The sequence below is a fragment of the Nelumbo nucifera genome, chromosome 4 (assembly GCF_055504915.1).
Source record: "Nelumbo nucifera cultivar China Antique chromosome 4, China Antique-T2T, whole genome shotgun sequence".
Lineage (NCBI taxonomy): Eukaryota > Viridiplantae > Streptophyta > Magnoliopsida > Proteales > Nelumbonaceae > Nelumbo > Nelumbo nucifera.
Genome location: NC_142652.1, coordinates 17,498,006 through 17,506,964, shown reverse-complemented (window position 1 = coordinate 17,506,964; position 8,959 = coordinate 17,498,006). Strand labels below are relative to the sequence as shown.

Genomic DNA, 8,959 nt, shown 5'->3' with positions numbered 1-8,959 from the left:
TTCAGAGTAAATGAACAAGCCCCAAGTATTGATTAGGTTGTATTTGGTTGGAAGGAAGAATTAGGAAAAGAAGTATTGATTATGTTGTATTTGGTTGGAAGGAAGAATTAGGGAAAGGTAGGAAAACCTTTACAAACCTTGTATAGGTTTCCCTATTACTCTGCCCTTCCTTTACATTACCTTTTCTTTCATACAAAACGTAATCACATTCAATTGAAAACTCAGGAAAATCTATGAATTTTGATGAATCAAAACCCACTTATGAATTTTGATAAATAACACCTGATTGGCTATCACGTTTATGATTCTAGTTGATTTATTTTTAGATATCATATCTTTCTGGCATAATAGTAGAATAAAAGCCTCATTATTCAAATAATTGATTCTCTGGAATCGAATTTAACCATGCACAAAAAAAAACTGCTAAGAAAAAAAAAATAAAAGAAAAAAGAAATGGGTGGGCAACCGTTAACCATGCACCAAGTGGACTGACTGCTCGAAAATCAAATCTCAACGATAAAGAATAATAGACGCTATTTGGGAGCAGAGAATATTCGGGGTGGAAAATGGAAATTAGGCAATGCCTAACAAACGCATCTCCGCCTTACATGGTGCGGCGCGGACCACAACTAAGATCCCCACCTCGGCGAAGGATATGGCGCTGTTTGAGACTGTTTTAAATGCAATCAATATAACAAACGAAGTATTTTGACTTACAGGGAGAGGAGGTTAGAAGAATTGAGTAGGTAAAGTAGCTCATAGCTGTAGCGTTAGGTTAATAAGAGTGAAGCGGTCTACAAGACTACAACCTTATCTGTGAATCTGTGGATCGAACTCGAAATTCAAACAGGAGCCCTTTTATATCCCACTTGAGAGTTGAAACCTAAGAGTTGGTGGCTCTGACGCTTGAATGGCAGGCGTCATTGTCCGGCACAAATCGGACAATAGTTGTTTGTTTGTTTGTATGAATTGGATTAGATTGTCAAAGGCAATATTATATTAGAAGAGTTCCCCGTCCGGCCGTCCCCCAACTCTAATAATAGTCCACGATCACTCCGGTGGGTGGCCCTTGTCTTATATGCCTCTTTTTATCTACAGAAAAAAAAAAGAAATGTGCACTTTGTTGGTTCATTGATTCTTTATTCGGTGATTCCCAGAAAGCAACCATGAAGTGAGTGCATGTACTTACCCATCTTTTGATTTTTTTTGTTTGAAATAAGTTTGAATGTAGTTCTGCTCTCAAACTCACAAATCTGAAACCAAGCCGGTGACCATGCTTTTGAGTTTTGACCAAAGTACCCTTTCAAATATTCAGTGCTGTGATAAGATTAAGACGAGAGGTCTCTAAAAAAAGGGGAAAATCAAAAGTAAATTGCTACTCCGTCACATGGACATGGTTAGTGGTTTACCATCAATTTATCATGGGGGCTGTTTGTTTTTCTTCTTTTCCGTAAGATGGAAGGAGAAACTTTCACATCGAAATTCTTGATCTGTTTAATTTCATTTTTACAAAGAAAAAGCTTTGTCATTTATTCCTTTCAGTTTGTTTGGGAAAATAAAAACTTAACTTCATCCGAAAAAGGGTGATACTTATAGCTCAAGTATTTCTTTGTTTTTTTTTTTTCGTCCAGTCCAGGGAAACCTTCCACTATGAAGTATAATAATTTGGCCTTTAAAAGACTACCCTACAGCCACATGTAGACTTAACTTTTTCCATGCTGCAAGTTTTACGGTTTCAGCAAAGAATTAAAAGCTCTTTGGTACCTGTAAAGAATGGACAAATTTGAAATTTCAAATTGAAACTAGAGGGTAGAGGGAGGACATGGATTTAGAGAATAATGGGCAACCCAAACAATGGATAGTCTGGAATCTGGACTCTGAATTGAATTGAACTGGTCACATCATCATCCTACAGCCCTTCATCAATCATGTCAACTGAACTGCCGATCCCCAACAAGAAATTCACTCAAGTGTCCATTCCATTCACATATCGTGCCAAGTCAGCTTCGTCCAAAACTGGCCCAACTCCGTAATGACTAAGGAATGAATGAGCGCAATTGGACACTTGTGGCTTCCTCCTCGTCAGAGTAGTCGGCTACAAGATTAACTCCCCCTGGCCCCTCCTACCACCATAATTCGTGTAGGAATCGGTGGCAACCCTAATGATGCTCTCTTCTCGTGAACCAGGGGGTCCCAATGCTCTCGTTCTGGGCCCACCTAGGACTAATCTCATCACACAAAATCAAAAGTCCTCAACAGTCAACACTAAGGATGACATCAACCATCCACACCATCTGAATCATTCATACATTGAAAACAACAACAACAAAAAAAAAATAAAAAAAAATAAAAAAAGATGATAGACAAATTTCTATAACATTTCCACCACTCTCAAGTCTGAACTGAATGGGCAAATTCAAGCTCCTTAAAACTTCATCCAGATGATATTCATCCAAAGTAACACATTTACGTTTATACATATGGAAAACCAGAACTTAAAGCACTATTATTTATTATAATCCATAAGGTTTTATCTCATTTAACCTTGCGGAACAGGAGCAGGAGGAGGGGTTGGCAGAAAACTACTTCTCGGGTTAGTGTTCGGCCCTGGATCTGTATAATCCATCTCATCTACGCTTGTCTGTGAATTCCCCTGAAATAAAAAAATCAACTCTGTTGTTAGCAAAATACCCAAGTTTCGAGATACTGGTCCGGCTATCTAATTCTCTTTAAATTTTATGATTTGAGCTCATATCAACTGGTACAGAAACCTCCTCTACAGGAATTTAATTTGGATAGAAAACAGAAAGAACGGAGAGAAAGAAAGAGACAGAGAGCACCCACTTTTAGTACCACAGAAGAATCTTCCCTCTGAAAAGACACATATTTTCTTCCATACCCTACACATGGAGAACAGAATTAAGAGAGAATCGGAGAAAGAAAAAGCGTCTGAACAACAAGAAAACAAAAAAATTCTCACAAAGAAGAACCTTGAGAAAAGGAGACGGCCAAAAGAGCTGAAAAAAGAAGAACCGCGAGAAAGTCTGAGCGACCCATTGGCTTATTTTCTTTTAGAATTCCTGAATGAATGGATGTCCGAATCTTAGCCGGTAAGCCCTAATCAAATCAATATACCATCTCTGTTCTCTGCTCTGCGAAAGAAATCGCCTTGGCTTCGGATCTCAAACTTTAATGCGTTTTTTCACGAGTAGTTGACAGTAGATTTCGCCACCTGTAGCAGGCGCTTAGCCGGTAAGCCCTAATCAAATCAATATACCATCTCTGTTCTCTGCTCTGCGAAAGAAATCGCCTTGGCTTCGGATCTCAAACTTTAATGCGTTTTTTCACGAGTAGTTGACAGTAGATTTCGCCACCTGTAGCAGGCGCCAAAGTCCAAAGATGGGTGCTAACTGTCCTTCATACCTTTTATTATTATTAATTATTATACAGATATATTACCCTTTTCTCTTATTCCGGAAACCGCTTCTTCTGCAGTTGGTAGGTAATTTACAGATACCCACCCTGTACTTAGGGGTTGTAACACTTTGTTCCCTTAGCTTTTTTTTTTTCTTTTGACAAAGATCCTTAATTTCTAGATTCCAGCACTTTACCCCTAACCACTAATGAAGTTTTCATTAATGGTGAAAGTAAAATTATTAAATTGTCCCTTCAATTTCAATACAACAAATATCAAAATGACAAAGATAATTATTCTAAAGTATAAATCATTAATTCAAAGTGTTAATACACTCAAAACAAGGTGTTAATACATACGAATAGGCTGCTTGCACTATATATATATATCACATACTGTGTAACAAACCATGATGAAAACTAATGCTCCATACATATTCTCATGGTACTAATAAACACTAAATACATACGATTATTCTCAAGGCATTATCAAATTGAACTCTGAAGGAAGAAAGTTGAGACTTGAGAGAGTATGTAAGAATTAAGATTTTTGAAAACTCGGCCAGAAGGACAAAATAGTCATAAAATAATATAAGGATAATTCAACATTTTAGAAATATTTAAGGAAATATTTCACGAAATTAAATGAGGAATGAAGAATGCGGCCAAGGCAAAGTGCTGAAATTGGAAGGGTCATTATTGCAATACAACGTAAAGGGGAGGTAAGTACCAATATCCCCTAAACACAGGGTAGCTATACGTAATTTTTACCTAAAATCAAAACTACTCTTTATACTTTGAAACCGCTCTCTCGTTCATCTGGGACATGTCTCTCGAATCTATCATCCCTGTTGTTGTTTTTTTTTTTTAATTTTTTAATTCTGAGTCAGCTCTCGGAATATAATAAATTTATTTCCTTTATTAGTATCTTTTCTTGTGGTCAGCTAAATATTATAAGGCATTAATTCCTGCATGCATTTAATAGCAAAATCTCATATTATAAGTTGCTTTTAATTCATTCACTATAAAAAAGGAAAAAGATAGGTTTAATTCGGGCTAATTAAACTTATATTTCTGTACCACCCATTCTGCACGTGGAATAACCATGTGGACCCGGACCCTCTGGACTGGTTATGGCTTATGCATACCCTCCTAGAATCCACTTTTGCCCAATACCGTTCCTCTGACTTTTAGGCTCAATTTGGAAAGAATATAAATATAAATATGTAACGGTGCTAGTTTTAAATTTTACATTTGCACTGTAAAATATTTGTATTTATACTCTTCTCAAACTGAGCCTTAACTAAAAAATGGGCAAAGGATTAAAAGGAGTGTTTATTGACATTTAAGTAACTTTGAGATCAAGTTTCTTACGTAGAAAAAGGTGCAGAAGTAGACCAGGCTTTGAGCTTGGCCCATAAATATTTTACCCTATTTTGGATTGGGGTTCTGGGTTAGGCCCATTTAAAAAATTTGGCAAAAATAAGTCTAAACCCAGACCATGAACAGATCTATGCAGATGAAATATAAATGTGGAATGCTTTCAACTTCTTTTCCAAATAAATAACTAAGTGTATTTATCCATGTTCTTTTATTTCTCAGGTAAATAAGACAATGACCATTTTAACCTCAAAAATCCAATATTAAAAGAGATATTTTTGTTCTATTCAAGTTTGACAATTTCCCCCAGATAGGAAAGGAGATGGATATCACTTACCCAAGAAAATAAATTTTCCGTGATCCCCACATAAATATAAAAAAAAGAACATGTATTTTTTGGTCAATAAAAACCAAAATCCCATTGATCAACTTTCCTCCCTTTCAAACTCCAAAAAAATAATACCCCCTTAAATTTATCCTTCTTCTGCCTTCTAGACACCTCCAGAGTACAACTGCAACTTGGGTGGATTCGGGTTGAGCATTTGATTGGTCCAAGCGCCTGCACTTACCTTCGAGAGCCTACTGTCACAGATTTCTATTTATAACATATGTACCTTCGGTGAAATTATTGTTAGTGGAGACCTTGATAGAACTGGTCTACATGTGCCATTTTTATCTTTTAATGACAAAGTTAACCTTAACCAACCAGTCTATTTTATTAATTATTTTTACATAATAAAAATACCCTTGGTTTATTTTTTTTACCCTATTTCATTGACTATTTCATGTTAACTCATCTCACAACCCACCACCCATTCCTTTTATCCATCAAGAGTTCATTTTGAGCGTATGGAAAAGCCTATTTTTAGAATTTTGGTTCAAAAGATGGAATTTGAAGGGAGGGACATAATTGTAATCTTACAAAACCTTGGTTTCCAATGGCAAATGTCCAATAAGGGGTCATTGGAGGCATTAAAAAGTAAGAGTAAGTTTAAGAGAATAAAAAACTGGAGTGTCTTAAATAAATAAAATTACTATTGTGAAGTTGGATCCGATATAAAACCACTATAGTCATATCGGGTTACGGATTGGCAGTCAGATGGTCCGATTAACCACTCATCTTGTTCAAATAAAAATAAAATAAAATGAACAAATTAAAAGAATAGAGCATTAAAAAAGCTACGATCCGAGTCAGACAACACAGATAACAAATAAGTAGAAGCCTATTTCCTGTTTCACAGAAGGCCCTTGTGAAGGTTAAAAAAGAAAAGAAGAAAACAGTAGACAGCCCCATAAGAATGAGCCGACGAATTGCTGTGTTAATGTCAAAAATTAAAAGAGTACAACGTATAAGATCACAATCAATAAATTAAGGTTGTGTTTAGATAAACTTTAAAGCCCAAGAAGAGCACGAAGCCCAACTTTAGGGTTTGTGCTTCTGACATTAAAAGTGTTTTGACTTTAAATTATTATAATTTTAAAAGTAACTCCTACCAAACGGTCAAAGAACTTTTTGGCTTATTTTTATAATTCCCACGGCCCAAAACTCAAGAATAAAAAAAGGTTTCAAATTGAGTTTGATCTTTGGTAGTTACGTAACTCGGCCTAGTTAGTCTTAGTCATTGAGTCGAGAACATAACTGGTTAATCACTTTGTACAGTTAAAGGACCTAGCTTACAAAATCTTCTTACTGGCTGTACTAGAAAATGAGGTTTAATCCATAAAATAAATTCCTGGTTCAGGTTTTGTTCCATTTTCCTCCATCAGGCCTCTGGATGAGATGGATGATTGACATTATGGGCTAAGAGTGGGATCCCTAACAAAGCCCAATTTTAAAATGATTTGACTTCACATTGGCGTGCATCGAAAACTGCTGATCCATCTTGATATTGGGCTTTTCGTTGGTAACATTGATAAGTCAAAGTCGTTCTTCATAGTTTTGTAGCGTAGTGGCTTCATGATTTCAGTTCTATAGCCTTCCAATTTGCTTGAAGGCACAGCTAATATTATTTTCATTCATTTGCAACCACAGTTAAGTAAGGATTTTTTTTTTTTTTTAAGAAACCAAATGGCGAATGCAGTGCAAGATAAAAATAATCGCGCTTATTAGCAATCCTTGTAAAGTTAGGAATCATGAAACCAGGTTGGTTCTTCAATACATTATTTGATAAATGTGGGTTGTTAACGTATAAAATGTTGTGATTACAAAGTGGTTGGTTTGTTGTGGTAAATGAACTCAACTTAGCTGTCTCCAAAACTTCAAACACTAAAATATTACTTGAAAAAATAATAAGAATAAGAAAATATAATCTGGGTTTATTCCCTCAACGTCGAAAGATATATTTTGTTGCATCAGTGCAGGGTATCAATAGAATGAATTAACGCGTACCATTTTAACAAAACACAATGAATAATAAATTAAATAGGTAAATTTTATTAAAAGAAATACTACGCTGGGTTGGGTAATGGGTATCCTCATTTATACAATATATATAAAGTAAAAAGTAAAGTGGTTCATGTTAGCATTTTTCTTTCTCTAAACCCTTTTTTTTTTCTTTATTTCTCTGTCCCCTTTCCCAGCCCCCCTACTTAAGTCACTAGAACTCAGTTTGAAAGGCGTATAAATACAAATATGTACAGCACAAATACATACAAAATAATACAAAAATATAAGGTTTTGCACTTTACATATTTGTATTTGTAGTCTTCCAAATTGAACTCAGGGGTTAAGCCAATTTAGGGATGGCAATTTCTACCCTATCTTGTGGATACCTGCCCCTTTTTTACTTGAAGAATAGATTTTTGGGCGGGGACAGGTTTTGTAATTCTACAACCCATTTTGGTACCAGTAGGTCACTGTATTAGGCTAAACCTGGCCCTCCATGACCTGCATATTGTTGAAAAGCAAATGAACTTTATCTATTAGGTGTTGAATTTAATAATTGTTTGAATTTTATGTGAAGGATAATTGATAGCCTATGTGATTTTTACATGTCATAATCAAATAATTGAAAATTTTGTTGTTTGTTTATGTTATTTTACTTATTTGTTGTTTTTATGTAACAAAAAAATAATAAGAAATTATACGAGGGTTCAAAGCCAACCCACCCTATCCTTGAATGCTGGGAGGGATTGGGTTGGGGAGAGTTTTGCATTTTCATGTGTAGGGAGGGTTTGGATTCTCAAAATCAAACCCGCTATGGGCTGGGCGGTTTCAGAAGGCGGGTAGGGTTTAGAATTTACAAAACCCTTCTCGAACCTACTCTGTCACCATTCCTAAGCCTATCTTATCCTTCCACTTCATCTTTCCTCTCAACTATTCAAATCTTAAATCTCTCTTTGTCTCTCTCTCTCTCTCTCTCTCTTCCAATCACCTACATCATATGATCATCTCCTCTCCTAAAATTTTTCCTAAACTATCTCCCTCTCCTAAAACATTTTCTCATCTATCACACATACCCAACAAACCATCTAAATCTAATGTCTCTTTCCCTCCCCCTATCTCTTTGTCTATCTATTTCTATCTCTACCTCTCTCCACCTTCTAAATACATGCATTTTATTTTCCATTAATGTATTAAAAATACTAATGTTTAAGTTAAAACTTTAATATTGAAATAGGATGAGTAAAAAATATCTAAAATACTAATAAGAAAAAATAAATAAATAATGCAATAAGACAAATAATAAATGTAAAGTAATAAAATATAATAATTAATTAAACATCTTATTATAATTATAAATAATATTTTAATATTATCATTATAAATCTATTTTCTCTCCATGGGACTCTTTGGCCTCCACACATCACTATTTGTAATGATGCTGAAATTTGGCAAATAATATTGCAAGATGGGTGAAAAAATATAAAATCTTAATTACCAATTTGAATAGATCTTGATTGATTAAGAATAATGTATTCACCAATCAAGATTCAAAATTCAACAGGAATGGAAGTGGAAGACAAGGTATGCCCGCATCTCTAGCGAGGTAGCCCATCCCCCAACAGGATGCCTTACCAACCAACCAGTTGGTACATTGCAATTTGGGGGTGATGCTGGTACATAGAAAAGGGGTGAAATTGGAAGTCTTGATCAGTCTTCACTCACAAGTCAGACCCAAACTTTTTGTTGTTGGTTATGACTTATGTGAGAAAGTAAAGGTTG

General features: G+C 35.2%; 1 long non-coding RNA gene across 1 annotated transcript; it reads right to left on the bottom strand.

Annotated features, from left to right (window-relative positions):
• Positions 1-2,357: 2,357 nt before the first annotated feature.
• LOC104598109 (uncharacterized) lies at positions 2,358-3,345 on the bottom strand. The gene is made up of 3 exons (XR_735313.3): positions 2,991-3,345; positions 2,845-2,900; positions 2,358-2,653 (listed from the first exon to the last, which is right to left on the bottom strand). It is a non-coding gene; the product is annotated as an uncharacterized LOC104598109 (long non-coding RNA).
• Positions 3,346-8,959: the final 5,614 nt, after the last annotated feature.